General features: G+C 42.3%; 1 long non-coding RNA gene across 1 annotated transcript in view; it reads right to left on the bottom strand.

Annotated features, from left to right (window-relative positions):
- LOC136578796 (uncharacterized) overlaps window positions 1-18,597 on the bottom strand; it is a 93,988-nt gene extending 75,391 nt beyond the window's left edge. The window contains exon 1 of the long non-coding RNA XR_010786661.1: window positions 18,484-18,597. This is a non-coding gene — a long non-coding RNA (uncharacterized lncRNA). The remainder of the gene's footprint in view (window positions 1-18,483) is intronic.
- Window positions 18,598-19,047: the final 450 nt, after the last annotated feature.

Genomic DNA, 19,047 nt, shown 5'->3' with positions numbered 1-19,047 from the left:
CACCTTTTCATGAAGATCAGACAATGGATGTCTGAAGGTTATTCAAGTAGAAAACTTTGTAAGTCACAGTTCACTAACTGTTCACACTCTAATTGAAAGTAATGATTAAGGATTAATGCTATTTGAAATCCATCTGACAATATGTCTTTTCTATGACTCCACCAATTTTGTCGTATTGCGGTTTTGTTATACTAACATGTTGAAGCGTTTGTAACTTATCTATGCAATAAAGATACTGGGTGTTACTGGGTGTTTTTTTACTGTGAAGTGGGAGATTTAGACTTCCATGCATGATTGAGGTAAGCTTATACTCATTGCTGTAAATATTATGGGGCAGTTTCAGTAGACTCAGCCCTACTTGGCTTCATCTTCTGAGTGGTCCCATCTCCAGAAGAATTGCAGTGTTACAGAACAAGATAGTGGTGAATTGGCCCAAAGGTCTTAAAGGGGTTTTATCATAAAAAAAAATAATTCTATACTCACCTATTCCTGCCCTATCAGTCTCCTTACCACATCTTTTCCTAGCTGACCTTCTGCAGTGCCCCGTGTCAGTTCACCACATGCTGGCTGGCTTGTTATGAAGCTGGCATTCCTAACATTACTTCCGTCCGGGTCAGTGAAGGTCACGTCCCTGTGCTGTAGCGTGCACTGCATAGGAAGGAATACTAATCTATTTAAGAGAAAGCATGTATGAGCAGCCTCTGAAGGAGATCGGCACTCCCCATGCTGGCCTATGAGGTGTGACATAACATACATTGGCTGGCAGGTAGAAGACTGCCAGCCAACGTACGTAATCTCACATGAAGCAGAAGAATCAGGCAGTTGGAGGTGAGGTGAGAAGAAGATTGGTGAGGTAAAGATCTGGTAAGTAGACTGACGGGAGAGGAATAGGTAAGTATAGAATTTTTGTAATGACAGGACCTCAGTAAAGAAGGGATTGGAGGAGAAATTGAGCAGACCCAACCTTCACAGGAGACAACCCAGCACCATTAGGAAGAGTTTAAGAGGGGACTAGACGTCTTTTTAGAGTACTATGACATTATAGATTATAGACATTAAATAGTCAAAAGGGTTGCTGTTCTAGGGACTTTTCCAACTGCCGGACTTGGTGTCAGGAAGGAACTTTTCTCTGAAGAGTGTTAATCCAAGCATTATTCTGACTGCTATTGTGGAGTCGGGAAGGAATTTTCCCCCCGAAATGGGGTAGATTGGCTTCTACGTCATTGTTTTCTTTCCCCTTACTCTGGATCAACATGGGGTGAGGTGGAAACAGGCTGAACTCAATGGACACTTGTCTTTTTTCAGCCTAACATACTATGTTACTATGTATTATTAAGGCCCCAATTTGATCATTATTATGGTGCCCCTTCTCTTCTATGTACCCACTAATTAGAATTTTAAAAAACATTGAATATTTATTGCATAAATCAAGCGAGGTGGTTAACATAAGTGTCAGAATATTGTACAAATATAGAGTGGATGAAATAATGACACAGAGGAAGGGCTTAATGAGACAAATGTCTCTGTGCATGTTTTTGCATGTGTGGAAATCACGCCCGCAAAACGTGACAAATAGAACCTATTGATTTCAATGTGTTTGTTCTCATGAGGGACAAAAGATAGTACTAGTCTTATCTTTCTGCGTTTTACACAGCAAGCTGCCATAGAAGTCTATGGCAGTTTCAAAAAAGCAAGGGGAAGGATGTGACACTGTGGACAACGCAGAGAAAAGAAGACAGTTGAACCTTATTAGGCTTTAAGTAGCAATTTAATTAATTGGAAAGGGAGTATGACGTGCGCATGTGAATGTGCAAGCGCAAAAATTACAGTACTATGCGCAGACACGCACGTAACAGCCTGATTATTGCCATCTCCAAACCTTATTCATGCGCAAATAGGCTCTGTTGCAGCAAGCGTATTTGCGCATACGTTCATCTGTTGAAGCCTGAAGAAGAATAGTACCACTGAACAGTGAGCAGAGTGCAAAGCCCTTATGAAACTGGTGCAAGAAATCTATTGTTTCAAATCTGTATTACATGTAAGATGCCAGTTTGTTCTTGCTATGTGCCTCTAACCCAGGCAGTCAAGAACCCTTAGTAACGAGCCTATATTTGGCTTAAGTAAAAAAGTTATGCGCTCGCGAAGAAAGCAGTCAGGTCAAGCGGAATGTATAAAATATCCGTCCTGTAAGGGACGGTGAAGAAATAAAATAGAAAGGCACTTACTCGAAAGGAGGGGGGTGTATGAAACAAGAAGCCCCCTCCTCTATGTGCTGACTCCTCTAAGTCCTCTTAGTCGCCGATGGAATTTGCAGACAGCAAGTTGATTTGTCCAGTTTTATTTGTCTAAAATCAGATTTACAAGAAGGCAACGCGTTTCGGTGCAACATGCACCTTTCTCAAGCCTATGCATACATAAGTAGGAACACACATTTACTCACATTTATAAGCATTTGAGTATCACTTTCGTTCTGTGTATGGCTCCATTTTTTGGGTGGAGTTATGTGATTCTAGAGGGAGGAGTCTATGGTGGTAGGTTCGTATGTGTCACATGTTCAGTATGGTGACGTGGCCGCATTCACCGGATGTGCTACGTGGCACTGTGTGCTTTATTTTCGCTTTGGAATTGCGTGGTCACGCTGCTTGTGCGTGCCACGTCATCACGGAAGGTGATTGGTCACATGACCTGATGATGCGATCATGTGACCAATCACCTTCCGTGATGACGTGGCACGCACAAGCAGCATGACCACGCAACTCCAAAGCGAAAATAAAGCACACAGTGCCACGTAGCACATCCGGTGAATGCGGCCACGTCACCATACTGAACATGTGACACATACGAACCTACCACCATAGACTCCTCCCTCTAGAATCACATAACTCCACCCAAAAAATGGAGCCATACACAGAACGAAAGTAATACTCAAATGCTTATAAATGTGAGTAAATGTGTGTTCCTACTTATGTATGCATAGGCTTGAGAAAGGTGCATGTTGCACCGAAACGCGTTGCCTTCTTGTAAATCTGATTTTAGATAAATAAAACTGAACAAATCAACTTGCTGTCTGCAAATTCCATCGGCGACTAAGAGGACTTAGAGGAGTCAGCACATAGAGGAGGGGGCTTCTTGTTTCATACACCCCCCTCCTTTCGAGTAAGTGCCTTTCTATTTTATTTCTTCACCGTCCCTTACAGGACGGATATTTTATACATTCCGCTTGACCTGACTGCTTTCTTCGCGAGCGCATAACTTTTTTACTTAAACCCTATTGTTTGTTTTTATTGGGGGTCCACTCTCCGGGTGAGAGTCCCCCCTTACTGTCATTGCAGCTCTCCTCCTTCACGGAGGATAGGAGAAAAGCACATTGGGAGCCTGCTTAATATCCGTTGGCGCTGTCTGAACTATTGTGTTTATATACTATATTTGGCTTAAGGACCAGGTGATTGTCATCGTTGCATTGCAAGAACTATAACTTGCTGACATAGCTGTATGAGAGCTTGTTTTTTGTGACAAGTTGTATTTTTTAATGGCACTAATCTAGTGTACATATGTAGCATGCTGGATGGAGCTACAGTTGGTGTGAGTGGTTCTAGCTAGCTTGGATTATTGTGATTATCACCAACACTTTCCTCAACCAAAAGCACCTGCAGCAATTGAAATAGGTGTTTATGCTTTTTACAATAAATGATAATCGTGACGCCAGTGCTTTGTAGCAATGATAGAATTAATAGGAATAATGCAGAAGCAGAGAGTAAAGTTGAATCAGAAAGCATTACCCTTGTTTGGTTCATCAGAAACTCTTCTTTTATTAGCCCCAATAACAAACAGGGCAATGTCAAAGTACTAGGAAAGAGTTCCCCTTTACAGTTGTTTGGATGTTCTAAATAACACCTGGGAAATCAGCGAGTGGGAGACAAAAGAGCACACAAACACCAATGTTGGGTATAATAGTATCTGACCAGAGATAGCCAATCCCCTTTATAAGGCCGTATTTACATGGCCAATAATGAGTTATGCTTGAGATTCGCGGGCACAACCCACATCACACAGCACATGGACATCCTGTCTGTGTGCTGTGTAGTATGTAAGACTCTGCCCACTGCAAGTCCTATTCTCACGTGTGAATTGCACGAAAATAGGGCCTGCTTCAGTTTTTTCATCTCGCACTATCAATGCAAGAGAAAAAATGCCTGTGCAAATCAACCCATTGGAAATATATAATATATTGCATGAGTTAATATATTGCATGAGTTTTGCGCATCATGCAAACATATAGAACTCGCCTGATTTTCTTGACTGTGTAAATACGTCCTAATAAAGATAAAAAAAGGGTAGGATTGTCATGTCAAGTTCAGACCTGTCAGCAATACTGGCAAACATTCACACAGCCTTAGTACTGAGCCAGACTGAATGATGTACAACACTCAGGGGACAACGGAGATGACAAGGGTTCAGGACTGTATAACTTACAAAGGAAATAAATGAAAACAAGATCTCAGTTCTTCTGCTTATACTTACTGTAACTGGATTTGTTAAATGAGCAGAGTACCCACCCTGAAAAGGGTGACCCCATTGCTGGAATCTGGCAAGATTCCTTAACAGTCCCTAAATGTAATGAGGCAGAAATAGCAGGCACCAAGAAAACATAAGATAGACAAAGCCAAGAAAGAACTTAGGATGGGTTATGAAAGGAGCCAAGAAGGTTCAGGACGGACTGACAGTAGTAATACTAGAATCCAAAGTACAATATGGGGGTGGCGCAAAAAAGTATAACTGAGGTCCAGGGCTTAGTCACACAAACTCACTCATGACCAGTATACAAATGTATATAAGAGCATGTAATTTAGTTAAATGTATATATTTAACTAAATTACTGAAAAATTGGCTGGGATGAAAGACAGCTCCACCAGCCAATTAGCCTATAGACAGATGGGACATATTTCTCCCTTAGCAACGAGCGTTAAATAATACTGCACATGCATCGGCAGGCATATCATGTGGTCTGGTGCTAACATCCTGCCATCACGCCGGACTCATCAATGCACCCGGGACTAGGGACTGTATACTGATATAAACAACATTTTCATATGGGTCGCTTATTTCCCATAAAACAACATTCACAATCTCTGTAAAGCATATCACATCATGAGGGCTGTCCTGGTTCATATAAGGGGAAAACAACAATACAATGTGCTGGATGTACAGTATATATAATAAATGCATGTTCATTTCACATATATCAGCATAAAGTCCATATTTCTAAAGGGGGCTCTTCCCACACTTTACAAAAAAAACGTATCAAACACTTTTCTTTATTTAACATCTGCTGAAACACCTTTCTTAGCTGACGAAAATGTACTGGAAGAAGGTTTAACGCAGCCCTTCTAGGACCTTTCACATAAAGAGGTCATAGTCTGATGTCTTAGAAGCAGCCTATACAGTGACTGTCAGAAGGAAGAGAAGATGTGGTGGTGGGGGGGTTGTCAAAATGTATTTTCCATTTTGGACGGAGGTATCTTTTAATGACTGCACTGTAGTTTATTAAACTTTATTCAATATAAACTGGACAGTGCAGATTTCATAGATACTCTGACTAGAATCATTTGGATTGGTTGATATTTACCTTCTATGTACTATTTAGTCTAGAGGGACTGTGTAGAAGCCGCTGTTCACGGTGTATTAACTCCAAATAACTCATTAGAACAATCTTATATCTAATAACCTATGAAAAAAAACTTCTCTTCTGAAGTACCTATTCTAGCATCAGTCTTACATTTACAACAGGGTAAGAGACAAAAATATTTCTGCTATCTTCCTTGCATTGTCAAGAGGTCTTAGATCCAGGGAAAATCTGTGTTTGCTACAGTATGTCTCCCTAGGAACCATCATTTTTACTGTTTGAAATTAGCTTTTATGGCTCAGATTAGTGTTGAGCCAACAGAACCAGTAGAACCCTGTTTCAGGTCAAACTGCTATAAGTTTGGTTTGCCACAAACCCGAATCAAGCTTTTAGCAAAGTTCTACCCAAAACAGAGTTCTACTGGTTCAATTTGTTAATTCTAGTTCTGAACACTGGTGTATAACACTGTCTAGGAGACATAAAATCCTTACATAGCTTTTATGGCTCTTAGACAGTGCTATATACCTGTTTTAGGGGTTTTGGTGAACTTCTGGTTCGGTTCAAACTAATTCGGACCAAACCAAACTTCCTGCAGAAGTTTGACAAATTAGCGGAACCAAACTTTTCAAAAGTTCACTCATAACTAGATCATTCCTCTTCAAAATTACATAATTTGAAGGAAAAAACATGGCACTGATGATTCTGTGCTATTCGGATATAGTGCAATTATGTGCATTTTTAGGGCTTAATCACATGGCCGCATCGGCACCCGTACACAGGCGCCGATACGCCCATGTGACTGAGCCCTTACTGCAGGAAGAAGACGGCCGTACTTCAAGACAGACGACTCCCCGCAGCGCTGAAGAAAGAACACATGACCGGCAATGAAGCCGGTCACATGTTCTTTCTTCCAGTGCTGCACAGAGAGGGCCGTCCTGAAGTGCGGCCATCTTCTACCTGCAGTAACACAGGCACCGATGCGCCTGTGTGACTAAGTTTAGTTCTCATATATTCTTTTCTAATTAAATTTATGTTTTACCATTGAATTCAGCAAGTTGAAGTAATATTTCCTAAATGTCAATTTCTGTTAAGTGGAGAAATAGTGAAATGACCTGCTCATCACCAGCAACAGTAATATCTTCTCTTGATTCCAGGGAGGTGTAAGGAAAACAAGTGACCTCCTCAGCAGCAATATTCAGAGTGGAACATCAAGAAGGGATTCAAGCAGTTTCAGGTTTCTTTAAAAGGCTTAAAGGGGTGGTCTCGCGAAACAAAGTGGGGGTATACACTTCCGTATGGCCATATTAATGCACTTTGTAATATACATCGTGCATTAAATATGAGCCATACAGAAGTTATTCCACTTACCTGCTCCGTTGCTAGCATCCTCGTCTCCATGGTTCCGTCTAAATTCGCCGGCAGCTTGCTTTTTTAGACGCGCTTGCGCAGTCCGGTCTTCTCCATTCAGCACGAGCCGCTTCAGTGTGCTCCCCGCTACAGCTCTTCTGCGCATGCGCAGACGAGCTGTCACTGCTCGGGAGCGCGCTGGAGCGGCCATTCTGTACCTTCCTCTGTTAGAGGAAGGTGCAGAGCTGCCGAGCTGTCCGGAGAAGCCGCCCAGCTGTCCCGCCGTCCAGCTGTCCTGGTAAGTGATGGGCCGGGGGGGGGGGGGCTGCCGCTGCGCCGGGCTGCCGCTGCGATGGGGGGGGCTGTCGCTGCGCCGGGGGAAGTAGCGCTGGGCCGAGGGGGGCTGTCGCTGGGCCGGGGGGGGGGGGGGGGGGGGCTGTCGCTGCGCTGGGGGAACTAGCGCTGGGCCGGGGGGGGCTGTCGCTGGGCCGGGGGGGGTTGGCTGTCGCTAGGCCGGGGGAACTAGCGCTGGGCCGGGGGGGCTGTCGCTAGGCCGGGGGAACTAGCGCTGGGCCGGGGGGGGCTGTCGCTGCGCCGGGGGGGCTGCCGCTGTGATGGGGGGGGGCTGCGCCGGTTACCTGCTGCCTGGCGCTGGGTGACTGGTCGGCGGCTGCCGTGGGTCCAGTCGGCGGCTGCGGGGCGTCTGGTTGCCATGGAGACACAGCTGGCAGTGTCTCGGGAGCGCGCACGTCGGGCTGCAGCGAGCGACGGGAAAAGAGCCGGCGGCCATCTTGGGGAAACTTTTATAAGTTGCTGAAACGCTGGAACGGTAAGTACGAACCAGCTACAAATGTCATTTACAGGGGGGCTTAGTAATGTGTACTTAATGGGGGGGACTGGGCAAAAAAAAAAATTCACTGCTTCCTCGAGACATCTCCTTTAATCTTTATTCCATACTCTTTAAAATACTCTTACGAATTTCGGACCCGGCCCATGTTGTCCTTAGTCATATTTATTCTGCTAATAAACTGCACAACGCAGATCAGTTCTGTGTCCTCTGTGGTTTGCAATTAGATTCCACGAAATAGATGGATAGGCACCAAAGTTTCTGTTCTTTCATAGCCTTGCAGTAGATAAGATCACCTCTGTACCTAAAGAAAGTAATTGCAATACTATTTTGTTATCTTCTTTGGAAAGTCCATTTAGAAGGGTCCCCAATGATAAGCCGATAACTGGGTTTCCTATTGCTGGGACCCCAACAATCAGCTATAATTTCCTTTTTATATTCTGCAGCAAAAGTTCAATACTCCTGCAGTGTCCTGATTATACAGTACTAATTAAAAGCAATGGGCTTTCTGTGTAATCAATAGATGAACTGGGTCCTCCAGAGTGAGGCTTCATTTACACGAGCGTTTTCACGACCGACCGATATACGCTACCCATCTGATGCATTGTTTCCAAATGCCTCAGTTCAGATAGCTGTTTTTGCGGTGCGCAAAAATGTCTGACCGGAAAAGATAGTTCATACAGTGCGCAATCCAGTCAGCCGTTTTTACGCCGGGCTGAAAAGATAGTTCTGGAATATGGTGGCCGGGCCCATAGACTCCTATGGGAGCTGCCAAAAAAGGAGGTGGGAGGGAGTTTAGCAGCGTCTCTACTAAACTCCTCCCCCTCTCTGCCCCTTGGCGGCTGTTTGCCAAAGGAAAGGGGCAGGATATTAGCACACTAGCTCCCACCCCGTCCTGCCCCCCTCCCATTGCAGACAGCCAGCAAGAGGCAGAGAAGGAACGGGAGTTTAGAAAACTAGCTCCCGCGCCATCCTGCCCTCTCCCATTGTAGACAGCCGGTATTCTGGGTGCGGTGTATACACGCCACACTCGGACGCCCGAAAGGGAGCATAAATGGGACTTGGTCACGGCTGCTTCTCATTCATGTGATTTTTGGATGCATAGTAGCCGTGACACGGCTGGCTGAAAATCGCAGTGCCCGTGTAAAAGAGCCCTAAGGAATGTTCTTTGTAGTCAGCTAATAGATGGGGACCTTGAAAGCCCCTCTATTAAGTCATAATTCTCTAGTAGGGTATTTCAAAATGTTTTTTTTTTTAACTGGGCAATCATTTTAGGTAATACTGTAATGTGTTCTGAAAATAAACTTCTTTTAAGACTACTGCTGCGAGATAGCAATTTATGGAATGAGTTGCGCCACTGTTACGCAAATGGGAAAAAAAGCTAGACTATAATTTGCTAGGCCAATTGTGCCAAATTGGACTGAAATTATGTTCTGTATTCTCTGCTTCAAGGACTGGTTCACATATTTTAGATAAAATCGTCCAACCGCTAAGAAGGAAAGTTTTATACCATGTTATTTAATCGAGGAGTTCATGAATCATAAACAGCTTCACTGAGCCAAAACACAGCTTCTAATCTAGTCATTTTATTCAGCACTATATTCCATGCGCATTTTCATGTTAGTGATGTAAAGCAAAATGAGGCTCTGGTTATATAATAGCTCTAGTCTATCAAAAGAAATAATCAAAGTGCATTTTCCTCAGCTATCTAATCTAGTCATTTCGTTAAAATAACATCATTCAATCTTTTGGCCATCAATTGTTGATGATTCGTATATAATTTGAATACTAGATACCTATTTGTGTGTATGTACAAATATATACAGTACCAGTCAAAAATTTGGACACATCTTTTCATTCCATGTTTTTTTTTTGTTTTTTTCTACATTGTATATTCATATTGATGGCATTAAAACTATGTGTTACGTTCGTGTAGGCAAACAGGCACCGGGCGCACACGAACGTGACCCACAGAACACGGAAGGGGACCCAGGATAGGGAAACTGACCTTATGCTGCAGGACGGATGACTTGGCCCTATCTACAAGCAGAGTGATCGCCTCGATAAAGGCGGGCCCACGCTGGAACCTCGGCCCTGGCTCTCCCAGAATTGGTAGTGCACAGAACCAGGACAAGTACAGATAAACCTAATGCACAAACTGGTAACTAATACTGTACTTGTAGTTGTAATCGTGACCTAAGCTTTAAAGTATTAAATATTGCAGAATATTTAAAACATGAACATTTACCATCATCCAGTTTCAAACTCTACCATTAAGTGACAATATTCACACAGGGGCTTCTAGTCACAACATAAGGAAATTAAAGGGAAAAATATTCCACCCTCTGTAGATAACCTATGGATTCTTACTACCATGCCACTGTGTCAGCAACAGGAGGTAGATGTCTTTACGAAAGGGCGAAGACCAGCTAACTTAGCAAATTACAGTTTATCCAACATACAGTATTATTATCTATCTCCCAATTTCCCACTGGTGGGTATAAAAATGGTATACCGTGTTTTGACGAAAACAAGACAGGGTCTTATATTAATTTTTGCTCCAAAAGATGCGCTATACCTAATTTTCAGGGGATGTCATATTTTGATGACAGTAGAACTATCCGATCTGTGTGTGAGAGCCCGGCACTTCCAACCCTTATTGTTGCTCACATGAGCGCTCAGAGCTTCATTAATAGCAGTGTTTTTACTGTGTATTGTGAGCAGTAAAAACACCAACAAAGCCCTCGGCCGCCCACACAGGATCACTTCCTGGTTATGGGATTCATAAATCCCACCTCCATGAAGCAATGGCTGTGATAGGTTCTTTGAGCGCTGCATTGAATGGCTGAGCCGTAGCTCAGTCAATTCATAAATCCCATCTCCACAAAGCGATGGCTGTGATTGGTTCTTCGAGTGCTGCACTGATTGGCTGAGCCATGGCCAATCAGTGCAGCGCTCAGCCACGGCTCAGCCAATCAACGCAGTGCTCGAAGAACCAATCACAGCTATTGCTTTGTGGAGGCAGATTTATGTATCCTGTAAGCAGGAAGTGATCCTGTATGGGCGGCCGAGGACTGCTGGAACCAAACCGGGGCTCTGGAGAGCAGTGGGAAGGACCTGGACCGAGCCTGCTGGGTAAGTGACTCGGCTGACCTGAAAAGCACTGTCAAAATGCAGCAATTCCTTTTTTACGGCCCTTAGCATGCACCTAATGAATTCCTATTGACTTTTTTTTTAATGAACTGTAACCATGGCTTATTTTCAGGGTAGAGCTCATATTTCAAGCCTCCCCGAAATCCTGAAAAATCATGGTATAGCTTATTTTCGAGGTAAATCTTATTTTGGGGGGAAAATGGTATAACAAATTAAAATGATCAGTTAGCCGCTGTCCCTTCCACTGCCATTCAACCATGCACTGATACAGCTATAGCCCAAACAATAATAGCAAAAAATGCACAGTATTTAACATTCTAGTTTGCATTGTCATAGACAGAATTCCCTAGAGGAGTGAGAGAACAGAAGAAAGGAGTAAAGTATTTGGCATTTGAACATGAATAAGTGTCCTTTAAAGTGGTGACGCAGCCCATTGTTGTAGCTTAAGCAACCTTTGAGCTGAACAAATCATTATAGATAGATAGCGTTAGCAGTGGAATTGATATAAAATTGGAATAAATCATCCTGTTCACATTCAAAGGAATTAATTTTAATGATATTATTAAATCTACACAACAATTTGCAGATAGACATAGTGCACTGCTTCTACGTCAGTGGGATTATTTATAGATTATGATCTTTCAGATTGTAGCTTTCTATTATTTGAAGTGACTGTGAAAAAGATGAAAATGCTACATTTCCTGGAGAGAAGCTATCCAAAAATACCCCTCAAAATAATATTCCCAACTTTTGCAGAGGGCTTTGTGCCACTCCCTGTGCAGATACTGATCATTGGTTATCATGAGCTCTCAGTGAAATTGTCCAGGAGATACATCCTAAAGGGAATTTGCTGTCAGAAAATACTTTTTTAAAAACATTTTTTATTGTCACTGTCTACCGTTTAAAAAATTTGGAAACAGCATTTTTTGCCATTTTCACTCTGTCCAAAGAACCTCAAGAACTGTAGTTGAAATGAGGTCACAACATTGGCCCGGGTCCACATGACCATGCTTTTGGTACAGGGTGGCAATATGTGCTTTCTACCTACCACTGCAGAGGACCCCTAAGTTGTTATCTGTTGTAAATCCCTGTGAGCTCAATGTATGAGGTGCCCTTCTTCACAGCCCTGTGAGCATCTCCTGTGGTATTTGGACTGATTGGCTAACAGAGAGGTTTTTCCCTTAGCCAGCCAATCAGTCGTAATGACAGTGTATTTCTTTCAGGCCCGCCACTACATGGGCACTGGTTATTGTCTTGCCTGAGGTGTTAGGTAAAACAGCGGACTCCAGGCAGCTACATACCTGTGATTATTTACTCTGTGTGGGGCTTATTCACTTCTACCAAATACTGTGCTATATACATTGTTCTTAACTTTTGCATTGAACATCTTCCCTATCCACTATTTGGGACAGACTAGGCCTTACAGCAGTGTTTCCCAACTCCAGTCCTCAAAGCACCCCAACAGGTCATCTTTTCAGAATATCCTATAGTAAGAACACCTGTGGCAATATCTGAGGCACTAACCTAATGACATCACCTGTGTAATACTGCAGAAATCCAGAAAACATGAACTGTTGGGGTGCCTTGAGGAGTTGGGAAACCCTCTAGGTTCCTGATGTGGGGCCACCTCTATCAAGACGATCACCCTACTTTTAGGCAGGGTCTGCCACACCAAAGTTGGTTATGGATAGCATTCCTATCCCCATATTTCTGTTACCTTTATTTGACCTATCTTGTGTTCCTCGCGTTTTGGTGATATAATGTATATCTATATCGGCCCATTGAGGACATTGGTCAGACGTGTTGGTGACATCTGTGGATGGTTCTGTACTTGCGCCCTCCACGAACATAAACACTCATTGTCATCAAATGGCAGAACCACAGATTACAGAAAGAGCATGTTTTTCATAAATTTTAAAATATTTTTATCCAAATAGATCCAAAATGCTGTTCTAATTTCATGATATGGGTCTGTAGCGTGATTCTTCATTCCCAGAGTTAAATATCTGCAGCCACCAATAGTTTAGCAGCTGACAGATTTATTAATGAGTATCTATCTGTCTATCATGTTAGAGAAGATAAAATTTTTCACTTCTGGTCAACTCGAAATGTAAAAATATTATACTCCTATGATGAATAGGATTAGCAGGTAATAGCACTCTTTTCATCACAACAAAAAGAAGATTTTTCTTCAGGAGTTATGACTCAGAAGCGACACTGAAGAAGCAATCATTTTTTTCCATGGCGAAGATGAAAGCATTTGTGTTGCAGATTCCTATTTTTTTTCTAAACTATTATTACCTGCTACTCATGGGACTTAAGCTCAAAAAATAGTGCAAATAGTTTATTGATGCGCAAACAAAGCCCTGACCTCAGTCTTATTTCTCATGAATTTTAAGAAGAATTTGAAGTGAAATCATACAGTGTAACAGGAGAACTGGAAAGAACTATTTCTGAAAATCCCAATATCTTAAAATACATAACCGAGTGGAGTCTTGATTAAAATAAGACCATTTTAATTGTTTCTTGACTTGCATTCTCAAAACTTTTGTTCTGGATATTTCTGCATTGTAAAGACTGTGTAACTGAGAAGCAATATACTGGTTTGTGTGTAGGGTTTACCTTTATATTTGTACATTTTTTTTGCAAAGACTTGAGCAACATGAATTGCTACTAATGGCAAAGACTGCAGATGAAGTATATTATATATTTATACAAATATGTTACAGCCTGTAGAGGTGCACTACAGAGAATGGCCTGTAGGGGGCAACAGACAGTCAGTCTGGTGCCTGAGACAAGAGGAAAAACACCCACAGGTATGGTATGGAATAGAAGATGTATGTCACAGAGGTTGTTAGCTTCTGTGATGTAGATCGGTCCAATAATACTCCAGGCCAGATCTTCCACCTGAACCAGTAAGCTATGTAAAGAGTCAGGTGGAAGTAAAGAGAAGGTGTGTGTGTCTGGGAGAACCAGACTTGTGTTGTGGCCAGACTTCTGGTCAACCTGACTCCTGTTGTAAGCAGAGAGAGACGCTGTGACTAGGCGGAGAGACGTTGTCCTGGCGGGACACTTGGGGAGCTCTGGCCCTGGGAGCAAGAGGTCTGGAGAGACACCTGGATGCTGGAGAGACTGTTTGTGTGCCTCAGGAAGGTTGTAGTGAAACTGTCCTGAGGGAAAACAGAGTGAGTCCTGAAGACAACTGTGTAACGCGGCTCTGGAGAGTGGGTGAGAACCACAGTTGGAGTGGTTATTAAAGCCTTGAAGTAAAAGGACATTTAAGTTTACGTGCATAAAGTGCTGTGAAGTTGAAAATAAATAGACATTTGGAGTTTAACTCATTGGTGTCTACCTGTGATGTGAGTGAATGATCCCTGGGTTGCTACAAGCCTTACAATATGGAGGTACATACCGCAATAATCATGAAGCTGGATATTATAAAAATGTCATCATTTTGACACTACTTGCGTAAACTGCTGTGTTGCATAAACAGTGTACATGCTGCATGAGTGTTGCACTATGTGAAGGGCGGTAATCGATGCAGAATAGGGATCTTTACTGTAAGAGCAGTGAGACTGTGGAACTCTCTGCCTGAAGAAGTGGTGATGGCAAAATCAATGGAGGCGTTTAAGAGGGGACTATACATCTTTTTGGAGGACTACCACATTGCAGGATATAGTCATTGAATAACCTTGGAGCCAGGTAGGAAGTTTCAAATGTTGATCCAAGGATTATTCTGACAGCCATTATGGAGTCGGGAAGGAATTATTTCCCTTAAAATGGGGTAAATTGGCTTCTGCCTCACTGGGTTTTTTTGCCTTCCTCTGGATCAACAAGGGGTGGGGGGGTATAAAGAGGCTGAACTAGATGGACATTTGTCTTTTTTCAGCCTATGAGAAGATCATGACAACAGATTCCTTTTCACAGGGCTTCACTTCCATCATATATATATTTGACATGTTCTTTGTAAGGACCTCTATTCTAGAAGACCATTCTTCAATGCAAATTTGAGGGTCATCTCAAAGATAATTCACTTGTGTAAGGCTATATTTACATGGCTGTGAAACATGGACTATTATCCCACTTGTAAACCAGTGATTTTTTTTCTGCGGTTGCGATATAATTTGAAAACAAAAAAACACTTTGCTGCACTTGTGATTTTCACATGTTTTTCACATGTGTAAAGAAATCACGTTTCTATAGTAAAAATAGAAAAATCACATTGCACTCACATGAAAGCCATTTACATGCAAGCGCGAGGCAATTTTTGTTTTGCTCCCACAGGAACTAATAGGCAATTCCTGAGCAGAATCACCCCCAAAATAGGACATGCTGTGATTTTTGGGGATCTCGCACTATCGGTGTAAGCAAAAAATTGCACATGTAAATTAAAACATTGAAATCAATAGACTATTTTCCCATGTGAGTTCCGTCCATATCGCAATTGGACTGAACTATATATATATATATATGTGTGTGTGTGTAGCACTTTCCACTCTGCTGCTCTGAATGCTTTCCCAAGGCTGTAGATGTTAATGATGAAATAGCGTTTTCAGATTTGCCATCAACAACTTTCCCTAAAGGGAATCAATGCATAGAGTTTCATTTGTGCTCAAGCCCACACCTATATCTTGCTTGGATATATTTTTGTATCATCTTTTTTTCTGTGTCAGATTACTATGTATCATCACATCTTCAGTGCTCTGAATGATGTAAATCTTCTAAGCTCAGTCACGTGGAATACAGTGTACTTGAAGAATTCAGAGAAATAACAGGCTGATCATAAAAGCCCACACAATAAAGTCTAAGATCGCATATTCTACTAAAACTTTGAAGTTATTTAGCTACAGATGTAAATTTATTCAGTCTTCCAATTTCAAAGAGACATAGCTAGAGGTGCCAACGCAGTCATTTGATTGTAATTACATGCTACAAGTTTGATGAAAGAGTTAATTTATTAACTGGTCAGCATTAACAAGCCAAGTACCATATACCTAGACAATGCCTCAGGTTTACATTTCATAGATAGCTATTTAAGTTTTGATCTATCACATTTTTATGTCTTCATTTCCTGATGTAATTTCTTGTATTGTCATTTTAATAGAAGAGATTTATGCTGCGCAAGCTAGATATACACTTATTATAGTCTGCATCTGACCACATGGTCAAAGTCAAGGCTGTTTTACTGCTCTAGCGGGGCCAGTACACAGGTATTGAAATGCTGCACCCAAAGTTGCTCCAACCTGTCCTCCCAACCCCACCACACCATCGCACCATCCTGCTCCCTTCCTTCCTATACTTTTTTGTGGCTAAAATATAATAAAGAGTTAGACTCAGCTAACCCAGCATGCTACATTCCCCCCACATGGCTTCCCCATAGACTTTATTCACTTCTGAGTCCAGCGATCACCTGCCCATCTAAGCACATGATTGCTGTGGTCAATTAGTGGCCTCAATGGTGCTGAGACTGGTGATTGGTCATAGCTGGACCAATTGGATTTAGCGGAATCCAACCCTGTGCCCAGCTGGTGACCTCAGTGTACGTGTCCCCTGTCTTCTAATCTGTGCTGCAGATGTGCTGGTCGGCACGCCGGCGCACATGCACAGTACAGATAATGTCGCACCATGGCTAGGCACTGACACAGATTCTGAGACCTTTCCGCTGTGAAGGGTTGCTGGGCGGATGGCTTCCATTGACTTCAATGGAAGACGTCCGCACAGAAGCCACACAGAATCGCAGCGTGCTGTGATTTCTCCTCCGCGAGTGGAAAATCAAAATCGATTTCCGCTCATGTAGAGGAAATCACATTTTGCCATAGCATGCTATGGGCGGCATTTACTGCGGAATCCGGAGGCGGACAGTCGCTCCGGAGTCCGCAATCCAAATCCACCTGTGTGCAGGCAGCCTAAGACTAAATCATTTCCCATGTTCTACAAGAGTATCAACCCTACTGAACTATTTTTGTGTCATCAACAAATAGACAAACCATATCTATTAAGCTTTCTCCTATGTCACTTACAAACATATTAAAAAGAACAGGACCCAGGAGAGACCCTTGTGGTCACCACTTGTAATTCAGCTGTTCAGAATACACTCCATTACAACTACACTCTGATATCTTTTAACCAACTGTGAATCCACCGGACTATCAAAGGAGTACGTTCAAATTTTCATAGGTTATTAGCTCTTAATGAACATAATAACATAGTATGTAAGGCTGAATGAAGACGATGTCCATCTAGTTCAGCCTGTTTATCCTCCTGTGTTGTTGATCCAGAGGAAGGCAAAAAAAAAACAAGAGGCAGGAGCCAATTAGCCCATTTGGAGGAAAATTCCTTCCCGAATGAAGAACTGTATTAAAGAATTTACTGAGATCCAGATGGGTAATATCTGCGGTACCACATTCATCCACCATTTTTGGGGCATAGTCAAAGAAATCAATGAGATTAGTTTGACATGATCTGTCTTTAGCAAAGTTGCGCTGTTTGGAGTCCAACGGCTTGTTATTTTTTTCAGGGTAGTTTCCATTTGCTTGTCTACTATAGATGTCAAACTAATTGGCCTGTATTTCCCGTCTTTTTCTGTAGTTTTAATGCTTTTCTACAAAACTTATATATTGTTACGTTCATGTGGGCAAGTAAGCATTAGGCCCTAATGAACGTGACCCAAAAAACATAAGTTAGGGGAAACTGACCCTGTGCTGAAGGGAAGATGGCGAGGCCCTACTTAACAAGCTGAGTGATTGGCTCTATAAAGGCGGCCTCATGCTGGAACCTCAGCCTTGCTTTCACTGAAAGGGTGATACTCGCAACAAGGCGGAACTGACACATCAAATGCACAAACTCACCACACAACCTCGCACACTCAAGCAGATGGTAAAGCTGAATATAAAAGCAAGGGATTAGTTTGTGCATTGGCCAATGAACTTAAGCTGCAAGGCACCGACAAGGCTCCTCGTGTCTTGCAGTCCTTACTCTAGCAAGACACAAAACAGGCAGCATGGCACACTACACACAGCAAGCTGCAAGCTGACCAGACACTACTCACACAGCAGACAAGACTGAGCAATTGCAGCTTCCTCATTGCAGAAGGGTTGGTGTATATATCTACACCCAGACCCAGGGGATTGACTGACCTAAACAACCCCACCCAGCCAGCTCAATTAGCCCTTACCTGTGCAGGTGTGCTCCTGGAACCCTATAGAACAACAAACTCCAGCAGCACAACATAACATATATTGAGAACTGTGCCTCAATTATTGTTGAAGGTTGCAGACACAGGAGAGGAGTTGTAGTCATAGTCAGTTGCCTTATTCAGCTATGCAGCTGTAGACAGATTTCCCAAGCAACAGCTGCATAGCTGAATAGGGATAGTGGCTGCAGTTTGAGAGATAGTGTCTATTGAAAGATACTTAAATCAGGTAATTAGATCTATTGCAAAAAAAACTCTTTAAATCACCTGTACTGTACATTTAAAAATTGGAATAACATGTCCATTTAAGTCGTTGCCCACCTGATACCCGACAATCTGTGCCCGTAGGGTCCTGTGGTGTAAATCCGGTTTTGAATGTCATGCATGTACATTCGCTGCATCAGTGTTTCATCCAACCATAGATTGCATTCTTAGTGCTGTCTGGGAACTATGGAAGTAAAACAGTAACAAAGTAATAAATGATTTCGGGAAAATAATTTTCTCTTTGCAGAAAAGCTTCAGATCCAACAAACAAAGTTTTGTTGTAGTTTAATAATTGATGCTGTTTTGGCAGATAATCATCAATTATTCTGTGCTGCAAAAAGCAATTATACTTACTTTGCTTATGTAACTGCTTCAATTAAAGCATAGAAACAATATAAAAAATCCACTTCTCTGCAATGTTAATGTTTCATTGCAGCCACTCTGGTAGATATAATATTAATTTTAAATGGCTCATAGTTTCACAAAAGAAAATAGAGACAAAAAAAATTAACTGCAGGATTTAACTCTTTAGGGCTACATCGAGAAATTATTGTTACAGTTGAACCAGGGCAATCAAAAAAATATAACTTGTCCCAGGGTGTTAGTAAAAAAAAGGGCACC

This window comes from Eleutherodactylus coqui, chromosome 9 (assembly GCF_035609145.1).
Source record: "Eleutherodactylus coqui strain aEleCoq1 chromosome 9, aEleCoq1.hap1, whole genome shotgun sequence".
Taxonomy (NCBI): domain Eukaryota; kingdom Metazoa; phylum Chordata; class Amphibia; order Anura; family Eleutherodactylidae; genus Eleutherodactylus; species Eleutherodactylus coqui.
This window is presented reverse-complemented; position numbering and strand designations above follow the sequence as displayed.